The sequence below is a fragment of the Anopheles cruzii genome, chromosome 3 (genome assembly GCF_943734635.1).
Source record: "Anopheles cruzii chromosome 3, idAnoCruzAS_RS32_06, whole genome shotgun sequence".
NCBI classification, from domain to species: domain Eukaryota; kingdom Metazoa; phylum Arthropoda; class Insecta; order Diptera; family Culicidae; genus Anopheles; species Anopheles cruzii.
The window spans coordinates 42,893,870-42,915,754 of NC_069145.1; the positions used below are offsets into that span (position 1 = coordinate 42,893,870).

Consider the following 21,885-nt stretch of genomic DNA (forward strand, 5'->3'; position numbering starts at 1 on the left):
CGTGGCTGCTGCTGCTGCTGTGGCCGTTGGCAATTTGTTTTCCAATCGGCCACCGGCAACAACCCGACCGATGTTGGGGCCCGATGTGCAAAACGGTATGTAGTCAATTTGCTGAAATGTGTCCCGGACGCCCGCCCGTCGGGTGTCTCTGCAAATGCGGACCGTCGGCAGAGAGAGGTCCTGCCGACGGTCCGCATTGTTGAGGAGGAGGAGGAAGAGGAGACCCGGCGGTGACCCGACACTCATACGCGAGGCGACCCCAGATATACGATAAAGTGTGTCGTGATGTGCAGAGGTGATGGCTTTATAGCTTATCTTTTGAAATACAACACGAGCAAGGAAAGCGGATGCTCACCCTCACGCACACGCACACACACACGGACACTCATCGATCCAATCAGTTCCCACCCAATCCGTGTGGACCTACCGTAAAAGGATACCATGCTCTGCGCCACGTGCGGTGGAAAGTATTGATCGAAAACCTGGATTAAATAGAGTAGAGAGTGCCAATAGGCGCGCGGCCCACAGAAAGTGCGAGCGAGAACACGATGGTGTGAGAAAGAGAGAGAGAGAGAGAGAGAGAGAGTTTGGAGAGTCATTTGCGCTTGATTTGATCCGACATAATGCGACTGGCTTATGAACTGAAACATTTAACTCAATTTGACCACACAGGGAAAGAGAGAGCGAGAGCGAGAGCAAGGACACCCCAACCAACCGACGGACGGCCAAGTCGACCTTCTTCGAACGGGGAAGAAACTGGCAAAATGCCTCTGTGTGTGGGCGTATGTTCCTCCAATCAAGTGAAAGACTAAACGTGCGATGTGAAGGGTCGGCGCCACGTTGTTCACGCTCTGGCCACACGGCAGTGCAACATTCCGACATCGCCATCTGTGGCCACACCGCCACCGCCCATTGTCCACTGCTCATTTCAGGGCGCGTGCACTAGGTTGGTCCGAAAGATTTGCCAGCCGATTCGCCTGGCCTCTGGTCCATCGACAACTTGGTCGATCGAAGGACTCTAAGACGCTAAGTATTTTGTGGAATGTTCTGGAAAACTACAACTCTGATGTTACTCCCAAGACCAAAGGGCTTAACTGGAGCTTCTCGAGAGCGTCAGTGTCTAGAGCTAACATTACTTTATCGAGACGAACATGAGTGACCCCGCTTTTGGAACATAATTTTATGTGGTCTCCATTGAAACCGTCTTGACTCCATGGAGCCAGAGAGGTAACTCATACCCTGAGGTGATTCCAACTACAACTCAACTGAGTCCGGTGTTCAGATCAGCTAAATGACTTGTCTAAATGGCTAAATGATGCCCAAAAGTAGTCTAAGTTGTTCCTTAGTGGACGACAAAAATCAGTATTTGTCCTGCATATCGAATCCAACTATCAGATAAAATTCTAATTCATCAATGATTCCAGATTTGTTGATGTTGATTCTGAAGTACTGAACGTTGACACCTGAGCGAAGTTCTAAGCTCAGATAACTTCATTGAAGTCTGGGCAACGTCATTCCTGAAGTCCTACCAAGTTTGTCCTTTAATCTCATCTTGAGCAACTTCTGGATTCACCCAATGGGCACGGTCGTGTACCGCCTTCCGCTTCGCTCACACTCAAGCGAAGAGCTAGAGCTCTTCCGTGTCCGGGCGTTCGAGGGCTGCTATTATGTCGCTTCTTCGACGGAAGATCCTTCTTTTGTTCCACCTCCGGCCATTCGATGGCGATGGCTTGGCTGCTGCTGCTCGTCGGTCGTCCACTGGCCGTGTGTCTCGTCCCACATGAGCGGCAGCAATCTACTCGGGTCTCCACCTACTCACAACCGTGTCGTTTCGTTATCGGGCATGTTTGGTGCTACTTTATCCTTCTGCAAACACCAGCACCATGAGCTGCGCCGCGGGTGGAGGTGGTCCCAACACCACCACCACATACCTCTTGAGCATATGCTGTGCTGTGCTGTGGGACTCCGGAGCGAGAAAGAGTTGCAGAGTTGGAGGGAGCCTCGTCCGGAGGCTTAAGGTGATAAGCTCAAAGACCAACCAACGACCCAACACTAAGTAGCCAGCCACCGGACGGACAAGCTTAGCCTCCCCGCCCCCGAGCGGACCACCACCGCCAACGGGAAACAATCGTCGTCAATTCAATTAGGAGGCGCAATGGCATTTCCTCTCCCTCGCGCTGTTTTCCGGACGGCTCCCTTCTTCCTTGTGGCGCGGGTCATCGATATCGGGGGGGCTTCTGGAGTGGATCAGGAGTCGATGGTGACGATGATGATGATGATGATGCTGTGGACACGAGGATAGTTTGGTCAGCCAGCTTTTGCTGTCTTTGTCCCCGTTATCGGCCAGGGAACGGAACCTTCTGTCGAGAGGACGGGGACAATTGTTGGGCACAGAAACAACATCTTGTACCGATACACGAAAAGTGATCAATCGACGGTCCTTTTGCCGAGTATGCCGAGGGTGTTCGTGCTCTACTTGCTGCGACTCGTCCTTGCCTTTCTCTCTCTCTCTCGGGAGGAGTAGTTTCTTTTGGTAATCCACATTTTTTTCCTGCCCTTTCTATCGTTCCGAGATCCCATCGTTCGGGGCGCGTGGTGGTCGTTCTTGTCGAAATTGATTTTTCACCTTCGTGTTCCCGCACGGGCGAGATCCTTCTTAATTCCTTATCTTGATTCACGTGGCCACGTGGCCCATTTGTGTGTGTGTGAAGTGAAAACTTGTGAACGTCGTTTTGGCAGAGATGGCAACAAGAAGAAAAAAAGAGCGTGAGCTATCTCGAGTCGAGAATGGTCCACCACACACTGCCGGAAGAAGGTGGCGATGTAACAAATTTGCTCGAATCCATTTTAAGGACACGACGCTAGCTTTCGACGAGGTAGTTTGTGGGCAATTTTTCCGCTTCTTGCGTCAGTCGATTCTCGGGTGGACGGATGGGCGGGCACGTGTAACTAGCGCCATATCTTGCCGCGGCACCAACCGACGACGACGGCGACGACATAGGAAGGTAATGGATCCCTCGCGGAGCAGCAGACGGCGGCAAGACAAACTTCGCTCAGCCACACACACACACACGCACAGTGTTATTGGCGAGAAGAATTTTTCCGCAAGCTGCTGAACGGCAGCCAAAATAGGAAAAAAGCGCAGCGCAGTACATTATGTGGTGTTCTTGAGTAAATTGAAACATTGTCCGCCTCGGTTCGGTTCCCTCTTGAGTTATCTTTCTGCTGCGCGTCGGCATTTTTTCTCCGATTTACACCGTGTGTAAGTGCCGTCACTTACCGTTCCGGCCAGTTCCAGTTCCGGTGGAAAATGGTGGAAAGTTTTGGCTCGGGGCCGAGCCAAGCCGAGTGAACTATAAATGTTTGCCACGACGAACACTGCACTTCGTTCGGGCAGCACACACTCCTCCCGGGCCCCCGCCGGGTGTAGAGCATAATGGTTTTTGTCCGGTTTTTTCTTCTTGTTTATTCGGTTCGCCAAAGTTTCCTTGGTCCCGCAATGGGGAAGCAATTGGTCCCGAGAGTCACATTCTGCTGGCGGCTCGCAAGTTTGAGCGGCAAGAAAACCGAAAACGGTCCAGGTTAATTGTTTGGTGTGTGGTGGCGCAGAAGGGCAGCGAGAAGAAGAATGTGGGGGGACCATTAAAAGATATTGTCCTTACATTGTTCCAGTGCGAGCATGTTGCGAATAATTGAATTTAATGTGAACAGTTTTAGGAGCAGTTGTGTGTGAACGCGCGGGAACTGCTTTGAAGAGCGATACGTCTAACCCCACAAAAGGGACACTAAATGAAAAGACGGCACTCGATATTACCGTTATCCGAATTTTCTTTGTCAAGTAGCTTAACCGATTCAAAATCTTTCATCATTGTACTAACATCAAACGGCGAATAATCGGAATAATGTAATTTATTTATCTATTTTTTTACCTTTTTAATTATTTATTAAACAATGACTATGACGAAATGAAAAAATATACATTGCGATACTGACCAAGGTGTATATTAAAGTCAAGAAGTGACCAAAAATTGTTGTACATACAAATAAAGAGTAACAATAATATACAATAAGGCCCTGACGCGATATTTCCTACACTTTGTCTCGTTGATCAACTTCAGCCACCAATTGCATAGACCTTCTGTTATGCACTTATCATGAACTTATCTAACTTATCAAGTAACCACCAAGTTAGTGATGGATTTTGCCGTCAGAAGCGTTTCTGTTTCGCTCAGATTCAACAATGTAATATTTATCAGAACAATCGTTGGGAATCTGCACTTTCGCGCGGTTTGAGCATTTCCCTTTTCTGAGAACCGGACGTTCATTTAAAATGGATTCCACTGATGCTTTCCTTTCGATATTCCAACAAAGTCAGTAAGATCTCAAACTGTCAATCGACGATTTTGGAGCACCATTTTTTTTATTTGTTTGACGCGTAGCTCATCAGTTGATGTTGATGGCCGTCCTCTTTGATAAAGCTTACTAAGCGAAGGCCTTCTGCAACATTTTCAACCTTTTTGGCATCAGAAATTTCATTCTGCACACAAAGTTTAATGGAACTGCAATATGTATGTGACTTTTAAATGCAATAAATATGACATCCTCTGTGAGAGTACTGTACACGGTGCACGGTTAGGTGTAAGCAGCTTACTGCCCAAGTCCGAGAATAATTTGAATCCAAAAAAGGCGGCGAGCAATCATTGGGTCTTTCATCGGTTCGGAACAGAATTTTAATTTTAGTTTCTTTTGACAGCGTTTGCACAAAAAGGCAAACATTTCATGGGAATCAATCGTTACTGCTTTGATTATTTCATTTCAAAGCGCCCCATTTGGAGGGGGCCTCGAAACGTTGGAAACCCCAAAACCGTCCACCCAGTTCATAGCACTTCGCTAATGGCCTGTACTTCAGCCGGCTCTCCGGCATCCATCAGCAACCGTAAATTCGGACCACTTCGGGCTCGGAAAATGATGAAAACTCATCCGGCTGGCCCCCCAGCGGCGGCGGTCAGAAAAAGACGAGCGTTCTCCACCATATAAAACGCTAAGCTAATAATTAGTCAACATGCTTCCAAGTGCTTCGCGTAGCACAAATGTTGCCGCATTTCGGTGTCCCCCCACAGGAAGAGAGAGAGGCGGCATCCGATGGGTGGTGGTGTAAACGCCAAAGGCAAACTTTGCTTTCATTTGCCAACTGCAATGCAACTCTCGGTCGCGCACACAAACATGGCGCCGCTCTCTCCACGCCATCGAAGCACGTAATTGAATGTTTGGACATATTTTGACCCTTGAACGGTAGTGGAGCGTGTTGCGAACGCAACATTGGCCGGAAACAAAGATAATTAAAGACACTGTTATTTGGTGAAAAGTGTAATTAAAAAACTTGTATTTTGTTCTATTCTTTGCTCGCACGTGCGGTTACTTCGAGTGTCACTGTTGAACTGGCGCTCTGCCCCAAATTGCCGCCCCTTATATAGGGCGAGGCGTGATCGGTGTTACCCTCGGCTGACGTCGGCCGGAGACTCTTCCGGGGGGCGAGTGATCGAGGTTGTTCTCCGCGTTACGCCGGCCGGGGACTCCTTCGGGGGTGGGTCTCGGAACTACCCCAAATCAGCGTCACTCCTATCGCGACCGCCGCGCTATCGAGCCGCTGATGTTACTGTCCGTAACATTCTCCCCCCAGTGCAGCGCAGGCTTGCGCTTCACTCCGTTCATCCAGCGGCTCCATCGGCTGTGCTTCGTCGGACGGTGACACGTCCAGGATCGCGATTTTGGTGGTTGGCCGTTCCAGAAGTCCGGCTCCCGTCTGTATGGTTGCCCGTCGCACCTGTCCGTCCTTGGCACGAACGACCTTGATGATCCGGCCCCTGGGCCAATAATTCCTTGGGTGGTTGTTGTCCGCAATCAAGGCTAGCGCGCCTACTTCGATTGGTTTGACGGGCTGGAACCATTTCGTCCGTCTAGTGAGTGTCGGCAAGTAGTCGCTGACCCACTTCTTCCAGAATTCGTCGGCGTACCGCTGACTTAATTTCCATGCTCGTTTTACCACGGCCGGGCGATCGTCAAGGGCGATTGGGGGTCTACTGCCGTTGGAAGTCCCTAAAAGAAAGTGGTTAGGGGTCAAGGGAGGCTCGGTGTCGGTGTCCAATGGTAGATGGGTGAGTGGTCTCGAATTAACAATCATTTCCACTTCGGTTAACAGTGAGCCAAGAATTTCGTCAGTCGGCAGGCGCGGGGGTCTGAACTCGTTCAGATTCTTCTTCACGGACTGCACTAGCCGTTCCCAGCAGCCCCCGAAGTGTGGTGCGGCTGGCGGATTGAAGGTCCACTTGGTGTTCTGCCCGGCGAAGGATTCCGCCATCTTCGTCTCGTCGACCGTCTGTAGAGCCTCTCGTAATTCTCGTGAGGCCCCAATGAAATTAGTGCCTTGATCACTAAAGATCTCTAACGGTGATCCTCTTCTCGCGATAAAACGCCGTAGAGCGAGAATGCAGGAGTCGCTTGACAACGAGTGCGCGAGCTCGATATGTATTCCCCTAGTTGTCATACAAGTCATTAAGACACCCCAACGTTTCTCGACTCGTCTGCCGACCGCCACTGACATCGGACCGAAGTAATCTATGCCGGTATACGAAAACGGCCGCTGAAAGGCTGCTAGACGAGCCGGTGGAAGGTTTCCCATTGCAGGCTGTTGCGGTGTTGCTCGACGCACTTTACAGTGCTGACAATTTCGTCGCATTCGGTTGAACTCCATTCGAAGTCGGGGAATGCAGAACCTTGATCTTATCTCGTTTATCGCTGTTTGGTGGTTTTGATGACAGTAGTTATGATGATACTCGGCCATTATCAAGTTGGTGACGTAGTGATGCCTCGGGAGCAGGATTGGATGTTTTACAGATTCGTCCACGACAGTGCATGCTTCGATTCGTCCCTTCATTCGGAGGACACCGTGCGAATCGACGACTGGGTTTAGCTGGTACAAGGAGCTAGACTTAGGAATGGCGTACCTCTCTGGCGGTTTGTTAATGTCTGTATTGTTTAACGATCTAATCTCTTCCGGGTAGGCCTGCTGTTGGACCTGTCGGTAGATGGTCCGTTCGGCTTGAATAATTTCATCTTGCGTGAGCGCTTCGATGGTCCGTATGGCTTTTGTAACTTCATCCTCCGTGAGCACTCCGATTCTAGCAGAGGCCTGTCTGACTCGACGCTGGAGGTTCTCGATGTAGCGGTGGACATAGGCGACCGCTCTTACTAGTCGTTTCCATTTAGAGAATCGCTCGACACGAACCAATGATTCTATGATTGTGTGATGGAGAACATTTGTGCGGGCCTCTTCCATTGTTACGCCAGGGTCTCTGCTGTCACCAGGCCATTCGCTTTCTGGCCGTAGTAGAAAGCTGGCCCGGTGAACCAACGACTGGGACGCTCTAGTTCCGGCAATCGCTGCCACTTCGTGCCGTCGTCAGCTACGTTGGATCGGGTCGGCACCCACTTCCATTCGTCTCCGCGCGTGGTTTCTAGTAGCTCGCTCACCCTGAATGCCACGAATGGTGTGTAACGTCGGTGGTCTGATCGAATCCAGCACACTACATCCCGCGAATCTGTCCAAAATACCCGGCGGGAAACGTTCATTCGGTGCGATTTGATGATACTGTCCGCTAGTCGTGCTCCGATCACAGCCGCTTGCAGTTCGAGACGTGGGATCGAGAGAAACTTCAGTGGAGCGACTCTTGTTTTTGACCCCACTATTGCGCACTCCACAACGCCGTTTTCTTCGAACCTGAAGTAAGCAACAGCTGCCATGCCGTTTTCGCTGGCATCACAGAAAACATGTAGCTGGACATCCTTCGTAGCCTTCGTAGAGGTGATAGTTCGATAGCATCTAGGGACGCGTACTTTACATACGCCGGGTAATACTGCGATCCACGTCTCCCACTTCTCCCTTAGCTTACCGGTGATTTCCTCGTCCCAACCGCAGCCCGAGCGCCAGATTTCCTGCAGCAGTATTTTTAAGAACATTAAGAAATGTCCGATGAATCCTATCGGGTCATAAATTGCCATAAGGGTGCGCAGCACTTCGCGCTTCGTAGGGGCTCGCGATCCGGTCAGTAGCTCTGAATCCTGTTTTGGTGATAGTCTGAACGTGAATGTGTCTGACACCGTGTCCCACCACATGCCGAGTACTTTGGCGGTAGTCCCTGTGTTGAGGTTTAACTCCATCTCTGTTGTCACGACGTTGTTCAAGGCTGTTGTGACCCTTTCCGAGTTTGACTGCCAGTTGCGGATTTCAAAACCCGCTTGCGAATGCACGAAGTGGACGTCTTTGGCGAGTTGCACTGCCTCCTCCTCGGTTTCTACGCTGGATAGCATGTCATCCACATAATGCTCATACTTGATGCACTCAGCCGCTCGGGGAAACTGGTCCACGAATCTATCCGCGTTGATGTTTTTCACGTAGTGCGCGCTACTTGGAGAACATGCTGCGCCGAATGTCATGACGGTCACCGCGTAAACACTAGGATCTTCGTTCGCTTGTCCGTCGTTCCACAAGATCATTTGGCTCCGCTGGTCTTCCGGTTTCATTGCCACTTGAAAAAACATCTCACGGATGTCCCCGACCACCGCAATTTTAAACTCACGGAATTTGTATAGTACCGTTAATAATGATACTAGTTGATCTGGCCCTGTCAGGAGAAAAGAGTTCAGGGACACACCATGGGCTTTTGCGGCTGCGTCGAATACGATCCGGATTTTCCCTGGTTTGTTCACGTTACTAACAGGAAAAATCGGGAGATACCAATCGTTTGGACTTCTTTCTTTGGTCTCGGCCGGTGAGAGTTTCCGGATGTACCCTTTCTTCTCATATTCCGCCATCTTGCTGCAAATTGCCGCGGCTAATTCGGGGTCTCGTTTCATTCTTTTCTGCAAGCAAATGTGACGCTTCGCCGCCATCGCTCGGCTGTCGGGCAACGTTATCTTGTCGTAGCGCCATAGTAACCCCGTCTCATACCGCCCTGCCTTTAGGGTAGTAACACTTGATAGAAGACTTAGGGCCTTTTCATCATCTTTGGAGGTCATCCGTTTGGTCGGTTCGGAGATGCCCAAGGACTCTATGGCGAAGTGTTCTTTCAGGACCAGATCTACAGCCATATCGTTCGCCGTGGTACAAGGGCAGATGTGAAAATTGCTATACCCATTTGAAACTGGTGTCGTTGCACACGGCCCGTATATTAGCCAACCTAGTCGTGTCTTTGAAGCTGTGGGCTCATGCTTACCCCCTTCGATGGCTTGCAGCGCTTGACCGAGCCGGCAGTTGTCCATGCCGATCAGGATGCGTGGTGATTCATCAGTGTATGGCTCTATCGGCAGCCCGCGCAGATACTTATGCTCGGCCGACAACTGCGCTACTGACACTGACTGCCGGGGTAGTCCGAGGTTGCGCACTGAGTGAACCCTTGGCATCGTATAAATCCTTCCGTCCTGCGAGCGTCCTGATATTTTTAGAGCGAGCTCGATGGATTCTGGCTCGTCTCTTGTTTGGCCTCCTGTCCAGTTGAGGCATAATGGATGCGGCGTTCCTTTAAGGTTTAGTTCCTGCACTAAACCATGATCGATGAAAGTTGCCGCAGAACCATCATCGAAAAACGCGGTGGTGTCGATCACCCTACCGTTCGCGTGGAGTCTGACGGGAACATATTTTAATAGCACGCCTGAGGATCTTAGTTCATGCAGGTTGCAGCTTACCGTCTGTGTGGGTTCTGGCCTTTCATCGTGTGCACTCTCCTGGTGTGCACTCTCCTGGCTCTTGTGCAACAGTGGATGATGCCACCGTTCGCACCCGTTGGTTCCGCAACGCTTACTGGAGCGACAGCGGCCGTTGTGCGGTTTCAGGCATTGTCTGCAGAGGCGATGTTTCTTCACCAAATCCCAGCGCGAATCGTTCCCTGCTGCTTTAAACTGGTTGCAAAGGGACGCATGGTCACACGTTCCTTGGCATATGCCGCAGCGTTTCTCCTGCGACGTCTCCTTGGCTAGGGTATGCGCATTTACATACTTCTGCGATTTCTGCCGCGGTCTCTCGTCTGCCGATCGCTGCGTTAATGAGGGCAGCGTCACAAGACTAGCTGCTGAAATTAGCGATTCCATCCAGCGTCCGAAGTCGGCCAAATTTACCCGCGGTAGCTCCATCCGGTAATACGCCCATCTGAGCCGAATGGGTGCCGGTAGTTTTTCCACTAGCTCCTGGAGAAGCGCCACGTTGCACAGATAGTCGTCTAGCCCGGCGGCCACGATTGTAGCACACATGTTTTGCACTGCCACCCCGAAGTCGATCAACGTTTGAAGTCGTTCCTCCTTTGGTGCTGGTAGTTGCCTAATCTTGGCGACCATTGTGTGCACGATCACCTCCGGTCGCCCGAACAACATTCTCAACGTTGAGATGACCCCTTCGAGGTTGGTAGGATGTAGCAGGCGGGATTTTACGGCATCCAGCGCTCTGCCTCTCAACGCCTTGTGCAGGCGCAACATGTTTTCTTCGGCGCTGTAGCCGCACATCGCAGTTGAGCTCTCGAAGCTGGCGATGAACAAGGGCCAGTCTTCGGCGTCTCCGGCAAATGGCGGAAGTTCTTTGGACATACCTTGCCGAGCCGATATCTGGCTTTGGCTGAGCGTCGTAGCCGGCCAGCCATGCAGGTATGAGGTATGGCTCTGGTGCCCGCCGGTCGCCCTACCAGCCGGATAGGCCCCTTGCGGAAAGCGCGGCGTGTTGTATGCCGTTGCTGACGCGTGCGGCCGTAGATCAGCGTATATTGGCGTTGGCTCGGTTGGCATCGGTTGGCGTTGGCTCCCATGAGCGCCATCATATTCGAGTGGCATGTCTGGTGGCGTGTCGTGTCGATCGCTTGTCTCCCGTGGGTTAGCACGCGCCATTATGGTGTCTAGCATGAGAGACATGCTTTGTATTTTTTCCTCCAACTGTTGCAGCGAGGATCCGCATTGTTCTCCTGCCATAGCCTGTGCCCGTAATGGGTCAACGGTGGAATTGGCGATTGGCCCGGGTGGCGTCGCTGGTTGGCTGCCTGACGCCGGGCTGAGCTCGTGACGCTCCATGCGTGTGGTCGTGGGCCGCTCAACGGCCGGGCGGAACTTGTCGCTACACGACTTTCACTGGCACCTAATCGATGCGAAATGTGACCCAATCGTGGGTCGCTTGACGGCCGGGCGAAACCTTGTCGCTACACGATTATGTCGTTAAGTCCGAGTTCACTACACTTGCGTGCACTGTGGTGGCCGTGTGCACCTGTCCGTGTGGTCGTGGGCCGCTCGACGGCCGGGCGAAACCTGTCACTGCACGACTTTCGGGCACACCTAATCAAACGCGTTCAGTGTTTCACACAATCGTGGGCCGCTCGACGGCCGGGCGAAACTTGTCACTACACGATTTTACACTGCTTGCCTTTAAGCCACTGGCGCACTATTACACACGCGGCGTAGAATGCGGCAAGTTTTTTAAAATGTTGCGAATGCAACAGACGCCGGAAACAAAGATAATTAAAGACACTGTTATTTGGTGAAAGTGAAATTAAAAAACTTGTATTTTGTTCTATTCTTTGCTCGCACGTGCGGTTGCTTCGAGTGTCACTGTAGAACTGGCCCTCTGCCCCAAATTGCCGCCCCTTATATAGGGCGAAGCGTGATCGGTGTTACCCTCGGCTGACGTCGGCCGGAGACTCTTCCGGGGGGCGAGTGATCGATGTTGTTCTCCGCGTTACGCCGGCCGGGGACTCTTTCGGGGGTGGGTCTCGGAACTACCCCAAATCAGCGTCACTCCTATCGCGACCGCCGCGCTATCGAGCCGCTGATGTTACTGTCCGTAACAGAGCGAGATAGCGAAAATGAAAGCGAAAAAACCGAATAATAATAAATATTTCCACATGGCAGCAACAGATTTACCGAGTTGAAGTTGAAAATTGCCATCGACCGCCTCTCGCAACTACGGCGCGTGAACCATACTCTGCCTCACTCTCTCTCGCTCTCTCTCTCTCTCGTTTTGGGGCCCACCAAAGACCACGCTGCAGGACACGGAAGGGGGTGGCACCCGAGTGGCGGGGGAGAGCAAAGGTGCTGAAATAATCGTTCCATTTTGTGTGAATATTCCAATTAGCCTCCGTTTAATGCTTGACACGGGAACCATATTTCCGTCGCTGGTGGGGCTGCCACGTCGTCGTCCCTGTGACCTACCATCGGTCCGGTCCGCAGTTATTTGAAGCAAACGCGGCCGCCGGTGGTGGGGACCTTTGAGAGAGGAGAGCAGTGGAATGTTCTACTAATTTCCGTTGAACTATAACTGGCCGTCGGTCAAAGCAGCGAGTGAGCACGTTGTGAGTGTCACGGGGTGGTGCCCTTAAAAAGCTGAAGTGCCGCTATCGATGTGCGCAAAGTGCAATTGCAGGCCAGGTTGATGGCCCCGGCGAGAGATCAGAGGGCATAGAGGGATGAAAAGGGCAACCGGGCGTCTAAGAGCGATGGCTATGGATTATGGCGAGGGCTTACTTACAGTGTTAGGTTATATTGAATCGAATCGGGTTGTGGAGGAGTGGATGCAACGTGTTGCATGTGGATTTGAGCCCACCATCAGCGCGTTATGTAATTTTTTTTTATCGCCCACGTTGTGGAGGAATATTTTCACTTCGACAAGACCTGGTTATGCGATGACAAGTATGATTTGTTCCATAGGATACAGGAAAATTTGGGACTTTTTATTTGCTTCTTCTTAAATTTGTCGATCCACTTTTATTCTGGCGATCAAAAACAAGTTTCTTTTACTTTACTATAAAAAGCAAAAACAACAAGAGAACATGCTAGGCAATGTTCCATATAATGTGCTGCTGATTGCATAACTTTAGGCGTTTGCAAAAAAGTTATAAGGGCGAATTTTATTGCAAATTCGAGCAGTTCACGCATCCGTTATAGCACATCGGCCACTATAGTATTCAGAACTTTATATAACTGTTTAATTTTATCAAAATGGCGGCCATCTTGACGAACGATTTCACGAATTCGAAAAATCGGAATAAAAATTGTAAAAAACATCGCCAAGAAAACATCATTCTTCGAAGGCATATTTGCTGTGTAACTTCTGGCACTCCTAATGAGCCTAGGCCATTGCGGAAAAGCCGTCGGGAAAAAGAGCACAACGACGAAATTGCCTACATAGTTCGGTTCATCTTTCCAAACTAAAACAATCGTCCACGACGGTGGCTGTCCTCGTCGTTGTTCAACGCGACCGAAACGGAACTGGTTTCGGTACGCGACAAAATATGGCCGTCTGCGGTGTCACGCTCTGAGCAGTGCAGGTGTGACAGCGCAAGAGCGACAGAGAGAGAGAGAGCGAGCACACCCGGTGCAAAATCTGTCCTTCACTGAGGAGGAACCGGCAGGGTAGAGCGCCCGGCGGGGAACGTCACGGATGTCTTTGTGTCACTAACTTAAAAGACCATTAAATAAATCTTCCACCCGGGAATTTGTGTTGCCACATTTTCACGACCCGTTTCCGGGCTTTTTTTCCGGGGGTTGCCCAGGTCCCCTCTGCCTTGCTCTTTTCGTGGTTAGGTTCTTTTTTCCCGCCCTTCTTGTTACTATCTCGCCTGCCGCCGGAAAATCTCGTCCCTCCGGAAGCCGGAAGCGATGACGGGAGGGCGAACGGACGGGCGGTGCTGTGCTGTGGAACTCGGCGAAAAATATGTGGAATGTCAATATAAGACTGGGCCCAGGAATGCGATGAAGAGGTAAAGAAAATATTTAAAGTGAGGTCCCGGACGTGGCGGTGGCGGCGGCCAAGTACTTGACACCTTTCAACTCAATCAACGCGCCAGGCACCATCGCGCCCGCTCTGTGCTGCTGGTCGTCGTCGTCGTTGCCGTCTTCCCTTCCGGTTCAGGGGGGGTTCCGGTTGCCGACGCGCCCAAACACACACACACCCAAACCGGGGTGAACTCATTTTCCCTATACAAACACCCATAAACCTTTTGGAGTGTGTGGTCTCGGGCGTTTTTATGGCGCCGAACGCCGCGAAACGACGTCGACATTATCCTTTTCCAGCTCGCGAAGGACTCCTTCTCCACATGGTTCTGACTGCTGGGGCGGCACAGTACTTGGCGCGAAAGAGAGACCAGCGCGCCGTGCGTCGTTGTGTTGGAGAGGAGAGAACACTATCACATGCTGTTGCCGTTGTTGTTGTTGTTGTATACTCTGTGTGGAGCCCATAAAAGTCAACCGCAGGCAAGATCGTTTTCAAATCATTTCCGTTGTCAAAGCGCGGCAGAGGGGCGTGTGTGTGGTAGAGATGGGATCAGAAGGATACCCGAACCGAATCCGGCTCCATCCGGAAAGGGTCTGTTTTTCCCTCGGTTTCTTTCTTGTTTTTTTGTGTTGGGTGGATACCAGCATCCTTTTTACTCGACAGTAATCCACTGCGGGTCCGGGTCTGACAGCACCTACCTCAAGAGCAGGTATACCCGCACTTCCGGTAGGCTCCCATCCGCACTTGAGAGAGCAAGTGCCCCCCCCCGGGGTGTGTATGTGTATCCTTTTCAAGTGGAAAATTGAGAAACATCAGTTGCCGCGCGCGCCCGTTTGGGGTTAAATACTAAAACAACACGCGAGAGCGAGCGAGAGGCACGCACGCGAAGCACATGGATGCGAAAGCGGGTAGGTGCGCTTGACACACACACAGACAGGGCCAGGGAGCGAGAAGAAGGATCCGTGGAGGAGATCCCTCCGGCCAACACTGGCCACGCCAACACTGGGAACGCATATAAATGAGGAGACGACACTAATACACCGTTAAGCTGGCCATCATCCACTAAGCGAAGGACGAAAAGGCAGTTTGTGCAATATACACCGTGAACCGTGAACAACGACACGGTCGGGCCGATCCTTTGAGCGCTTTTACATACGACAACATTCCCACGGTCGTTAGCGCGGCGCGGCGAGGCTACTGCGCTTCTGTCCGGTGTCGGGCGGGGGGCTAGCAAAAAGATTCCGACAACCTCCCGTCAGAGGAGGTAGATCGTCAGCCAGCGAGCGAGCCGAAAGCATGTTGCGGTGCACTAGCCACCTTCCCATGTTCTTCCGTCACGGCTTTGCTTCGGCCGGCAGTACATACTCTGGTGGTTGAAAGTATTGCGCTAGCGGTGTAGGAGTTTTGGGGGTGAAATCTACACGAGATCAAGTCACATGAAGTGACTAGAAGCTCGAGGCAGAATACAAGACCGAGTTTCTGACAGCATTTGAAACTCGTTTATTGGTCATCGGAGCTACTATCGGTCAGAGCCCGAGAACCAGTGTCACATATGCGGTGCAGAACCCTTTTTTGTATGTATTATAGAAACTTTGAAGATGGCGCATGTTACCAATAGCCGCGGCTATTGGTAGAGCCAGCTAGCCGCCACAACACATCACAACAACAAAGTGACAGCCGCCGATATCGGTAGAGCCAGCTAGCCGCCAGCCAGCCAGCTAGCTTGCATGCCAGGCTGCAAACAAGCTGAAGACCCGCATACGAGCCAAGAGAGATGATCACCGATCGACTCACGAGCGAGAGAGATCATCGGTCGACACTCTCTGGGACACTCTTGGCATTACGAAAGAACCAGGAGTGATAAGCGAAACGCCGGACCAGACGGACTAATTTTGAGTCGCTTCTTTCGGATCGCTTCTTTCGTGATCGATAATAAAGGACTTCAAGATACGGAACGGTCGCGGTGTTTGACTATTACTCAACACTCAAAATTATATCCGAGAGTGTTCACAACACTGCAAAATTATTGTGATATTGACATTGCAATAACACTGCAAAATTGTTTCCGAGAGTGTTAGTAACACTCAAAGGTGAAACAAATCAAACCCCGGCAAGGGGAAACCAACAAAATCCCGGTAAGGGAAAACCATAGTGCGTTCGTCGTGCGTGAAAGTGAGTGAGCGAGCTCAACGCGGTGCAGCATCCAGTGGCAGGATGACGCCAACGCAAACCAGCACGGGAGCGATGGCGACGCGATGCGTCCCCGGCTACCGGGAAGCAATGGCCCCTACGACAGGGTCAGCGGCCGCGAGAGCGGCGCGCGCCGAAACGTTGACGCGCACGATGATGATGGGAGATGAAGGACGAGATGAGAAAAGAGTTATCAGAAATGAAGAAGCGCGTCTTCGAAGAAAAGATGCGCGCAATTAGGACGAGTGAGTGGGTGGCCGAAGCAAGCCGATCGCACCGTAGGCACGATCGAGCGGAGCAGCGTAGCGACAGATACACCGACGCAAAAAGTTATCAGGACAAATGTGGCGGACGGTACCGAACCGACTACAGCGTGCGAAGGGAAGCACCACGAGTGAGCCAGCTGAGTGCGTACGATAAATGGGAAGAAGAGAGGCAGCTCCTCAAATACTACCTCGAACCTAAGTACGATATAATCGCAGCAATGGATGAGCGGAAAGGACGCCAAACGGGCAATGTGAAGCCGATCGCAGGTCCAAGCCGTCGGCAGTCTGCGACCGTTACGCAACGCCGTGCCAGTGACCCCTACGCCGTGCAAGTGGACGACATTCGCCCAACGGCGGTCGCCAGCCGAACGGTGGCAATTTTACCTCCGACCAAAATGGCCAACAGGAATCGCTTCACGACCACAAGTAAGCCCTCCACGCACAGCCAAACAGGCCTCGCCGAGTGTGCAGCAACGGTACCCGGAGCAGTGTACGGAATGCGAGCACCAACGAGACCTTCAAAACCGATCGGAATTGATCGTAGTGGTACGGTTCGGGACAATTTCGTGCGTGTGATAGAAGGACCGCTACCTGCGTTGGAAGAGAAGAACACTGTCGCGCTAAGGGACGAGAGTGCAACGACCACCAAGCGATGCGAGGTGAATGGATGTGTTAGTTCCTGCCGCCAACGAAGCCATTCGGCCGCAAGAGCGGCGGCATCACAGTGTTTAATGGAGACGACAAACCAACGACGCTCGGTGTGTCGGCGAAGAATAGCAGCCTAAATACGAGCCGCACGAGACTCAACGGCAGGTTACGGGGAAAGGAGGCAAGGAAGCCAGACTTGTCAGAGGAGCAATCAGCCGATCGTGCCGCGGCTGCAGTCGATATGGGAAAATCAGTCGCAGCAGCACCAGTAGCAGCAGTTGCCATGGAAGTGGATGACGCGGAGCACAGGACGTCGCAAGCCGACCAGATGAAACGGCTCGACGTGAAGGTGCTGAACAATGCGGCCCACAAGCAACGGCACGCGGAGAACGGTGCTGCCGAGCAGGAACCACCACCGATAGACACCATCGAAGTGGATCGTTTGATCGTCGATCGTATCGGTGAGGTGCGGTGCGGGACCGTGCATGTCGCCGAAAGTTTGCTGCTCACCGATGACAACCCGACGCGCAGTAAGGAGCTTTCGGTGACGGCCAGACCCATGGTTGTCGGAGGCCACGTGTTCGTGAACAACGCGCTGCTACCGAGCGGCGATCAAGCGTCTAGTGCGCGCAATCTGCTGGTGCAGGATTCGCGCGTGAGTCGGGATCGAGGTAAATCTCCCGACGATGCTGACCGCCACGGCAACAACGGTAAGGAGCTTTCGGTGACGGCCAGACCCATGGTTGTCGGAGGCCACGTGTTCGTGAACAACGCGCTGCTACCGAGCGGCGATCAAGCGTCTAGTGCGCGCAATCTGCTGGTGCAGGATTCGCGCGTGAGTCGGGATCGAGGTAAATCTCCCGACGATGCTGACCGCCACGGCAACAACGGTAAGGAGCTTTCGGTGACGGCCAGACCCATGGTTGTCGGAGGCCACGTGTTCGTGAACAACGCGCTGCTACCGAGCGGCGATCAAGCGTCTAGTGCGCGCAATCTGCTGGTGCAGGATTCGCGCGTGAGTCGGGATCGAGGTAAATCTCCCGACGATGCTGACCGCCACGGCAACAACGGTAAGGAGCTTTCGGTGACGGCCAGACCCATGGTTGTCGGAGGCCACGTGTTCGTGAACAACGCGCTGCTACCGAGCGGCGATCAAGCGTCTAGTGCGCGCAATCTGCTGGTGCAGGATTCGCGCGTGAGTCGGGATCGAGGTAAATCTCCCGACGATGCTGACCGCCACGGCAACAACGGTAAGGAGCTTTCGGTGACGGCCAGACCCATGGTTGTCGGAGGCCACGTGTTCGTGAACAACGCGCTGCTACCGAGCGGCGATCAAGCGTCTAGTGCGCGCAATCTGCTGGTGCAGGATTCGCGCGTGAGTCGGGATCGAGGTAAAGCTCCCGACGATGCTGACCGCCACGGCAACAACAGTCAAGGCGCAGCAGCCACTGGACTGGTGGTACCCGGTGCAGCTGCCCCATGGGCAGAGCACTACGAAAAGAAACGTAATCGCAACTCAACTGAGTGCAGCAGCCATAGCAGCGAAGAGGACGATGGAGACAGCAACGGAAGCAGAAGTTGCAGTGCCGCCGGTAGCAGCAGTAGCAGCGACGAGGAGATCGGTGCCGAAGAGGCGCCACACGGCCAACACGGAGCGCGAGAAGGTGCCGATGGCGCCTTATCCGCTCTTGAAGTCGTCCACGTTCGTGCCGACGCACAGCAACTACCGAAACCACCTCCACAGGCTGTAGTACGTGAACCAGATCGCGCGCTACAACCTCACGACGCGGCTGTCGATCGCGACGAACCTCCTGCTGACCCCGAGCGGGATGGCGAGGAGCACGGCCAAGTACTCGCACTCCGGCGAACTGTTGGCGCTAATGAATCTCGGGAAGAACGCGCCGGACAACACGTCGGCCGACCGCCTGACCCTGAACAACTGCTAGGCGGTGTACACTGCGGCCAAGGAGCAGCCACCGTCGGGCGAGAACCGGCGCGCTCGGAGGAGCCCGCGGTGACGGCCAAATGGGTGGTCGTCGGATGCATCCTAGTGGCGAAGCGGGCGCAGCTGGACAATGCTGATGGCGATGGCGACGGTGACGCGGCAGGAAGAGATGCGGTCGGAGGTGGTGGTGATCCCAGCCACCCGAGCGGCGGAATGGTCTTTGGCCTCATAGCGTTGGTACAGGTGCAAGCGATCGTGACGGCGTTCCTTGTGTCTATCTTTGCGACCACCGTCGGTTCGATCATGAGCGGCGAGTCGTCGAGCATGTTTACGGCGACCACTTCGCGCTTCGTTCTCGACTTCGTGCGCGTGGCTGCGATTTTACTGTCCACTAAGCTTAAAATGAACCCGGACAATCTAGCGACGCCGTTAGCGGCTGCCATCGGTGACGTGGTAGTAATAGCCGATCCCAAGCTACCCCGAAACAATACCCGGCCCGGCAAGGGCATAGAATTAGGGATGCCCGGCGAGGGCATAGGCACGTCCGGCAAGGGCATAGAATTAGGGATGCCCGGCGAGGGCATAGGCACGTCCGGCAAGGGCATAGAATTAGGGATGCCCGGCGAGGGCATAGGCACGCCCGGCGAGGGCATAGAAGTAGGGATGCCCGGCGAGGGCATAGGCACGCCCGGCGAGGGCATAGAATTAGGGATGCCCGGCGAGGGCATAGGCCGCGAGGCCGCATGAAAACGTAACGTCAGGCGCGGGCTAGCAGGCTATCGTACGAAGACCTCACCAGACAACCGCGTCGTCGTACTGGGGGGGAGTGTTACCAATAGCCGCGGCTATTGGTAGAGCCAGCTAGCCGCCACAACACATCACAACAACAAAGTGACAGCCGCCGATATCGGTAGAGCCAGCTAGCCGCCAGCCAGCCAGCTAGCTTGCATGCCAGGCTGCAAACAAGCTGAAGACCCGCATACGAGCCAAGAGAGATGATCACCGATCGACTCACGAGCGAGAGAGATCATCGGTCGACACTCTCTGGGACACTCTTGGCATTACGAAAGAACCAGGGTGATAAGCGAAACGCCGGACCAGACGGACTAATTTTGAGTCGCTTCTTTCGGTTCGCTTCTTTCGTGATCGATAATAAAGGACTTCAAGATACGGAACGGTCGCGGTGTTTGACTATTACTCAACAGCGCAGAACCCTGTTCAGTTCGGTTATTTGACAAATGGTCTGTCAGTTGAGCTTTCCCTGTAGATTTACAATACAGCTACGAGTTTACAATAACTAGCGTTCAGATAGCAATAACTGGACTGGACGAGATTACAATAATCTGTTATACTAGGTCTATACGTTGAGAACGGGACTATTTTTAACACACAAAAAATGTTTATAACTTTTTTTTGCAAATTTCTATTTTATTCGAAGTATGTGCCATCGTTAGCTATACATTTCTCCTATCTCTCTGCCTAATCATGGATTCCTAGACAAAACAATTCTTCGACTTTTTAAGTAAACTAATTAGTCATTTTATTTCGACTTCCTCGTAGAAAAACGAAAGGCTGCTCAACCAATACGTGTCTCATCGATGAAAATGAATGATATTCGGAAAGAGCTAAGTCTGGTGAATAACGCGGGGTGGGATAGCAGCTCTCATCAAGTGATGTGATAGTAAGCATGATGATGATGGGGTCCGATGATGATGATAGTCACCACCGTCTTTCCATCACCGACTTTGTCCCGCGGGCTCGAAACGGGTGCCGTGCCGTGGAACACAATCTTTTTCCGGTTATTATGCAAATTTGTGCTCACCGCCTCGCAGCGTCTTCAGAGTCGAGTTCCTGGGTTCCCCCGGGGGCCGGGGACATCTTATGGAAGCGCGGACGGCGCACTCGTGTTTGCCTTCATAATACCTTATGATGGGAGTTTGCGAAGAGTGTAGTCCTTCTTCGGCTTCGCTTCACTTCTTCGCCTTGCTTGTTTTTCTTTCCTTTTCGCCGCCGCCACCAGTGTTTGCATTCGCTGTAACACTAACTTTTCCAGTGCGCGCGGCAAGGAAATGAATACACACCCCGCGGTCTCCTTATGCCCCCCCTCCCCACCGGTGCACCCGGTCTCGGCCCGGCTTTTGTCGGGATTTTCTCAACCGACCGAAAAAGAAAGATTCGCCAAAGTTACGCGAACAAAACGTCGGGCTATATGGGTGGGTGGATCCGGAACACTCACTGTGTGTGTGTGTGTGTGCTGGCCGGGAGGAATGTTTTCTTATTATAATTCCTCCGGGAACCTGTGCGACGACGATGGCGACCCGTCAGGTTCGGTTTTTTTTCTCTTTGCTTCCGATGGCCGCCGGCGGGTGGATTCGGGATCGGGTTGGGTGGATTTTTCTCGATCCCCCCTTTGCCTTCGGTCTTCGATGTGAACCTACCCTCCCCAATAATCGATACAATGATTGGAATTTGATTTCGGGTTTGCTTGAGTGTGGGCAAACCGGAAGTTGATAGCACACTGTTATGAAATAGTTCGCTGTAGTATCATGAGTTTAATTGCTTTTTGGTACGTCGATTATACGACCAACTAGCCACTGCACCCCGAGTTTATACTCGTCAGTTCTCGAAAACTCGAATTTGAGTGCAAAACTTTCAGTTGGCGATTCGAATAATAATGAATAGGATAACGAGCCGGACCGTGGGGTGCAGACAAAAGGCGACCTAAAGATAAGGTTTGTTTTCTTTCTCTCACTTTATGATGCGCTTTGTTTGATGCGCCAAAGCATAAAGCGTATCTGTAATACGGCATTATGACCTCGACTTGATTCGATGCGACTCTGTAACAGTTTTCTTCGAACGGGATCAGAAAGCCAATAATGGTGATAAATTGATAAAGAAGCCGTGATATAAAAGAAGTTAAAAAGCATTTTCAAAAGTCTTCGCAAAAGTGAAGCTTCGCCAATTTGCATCGATCTTTTCGAATGCGGGAGGACAAAGAGTTACGTTTTCCCCCTTTTTCTCAGGACTCATGGTTTTGG

At 52.3% G+C, this 21,885-nt stretch overlaps 1 protein-coding gene across 1 annotated transcript in view; it reads left to right on the forward strand.

The window, feature by feature from the left end:
• The window catches only part of LOC128274598 (uncharacterized), an 84,234-nt gene that overhangs the window by 40,606 nt on the left and 21,743 nt on the right, over positions 1–21,885 (forward strand). The window lies entirely within an intron of this gene.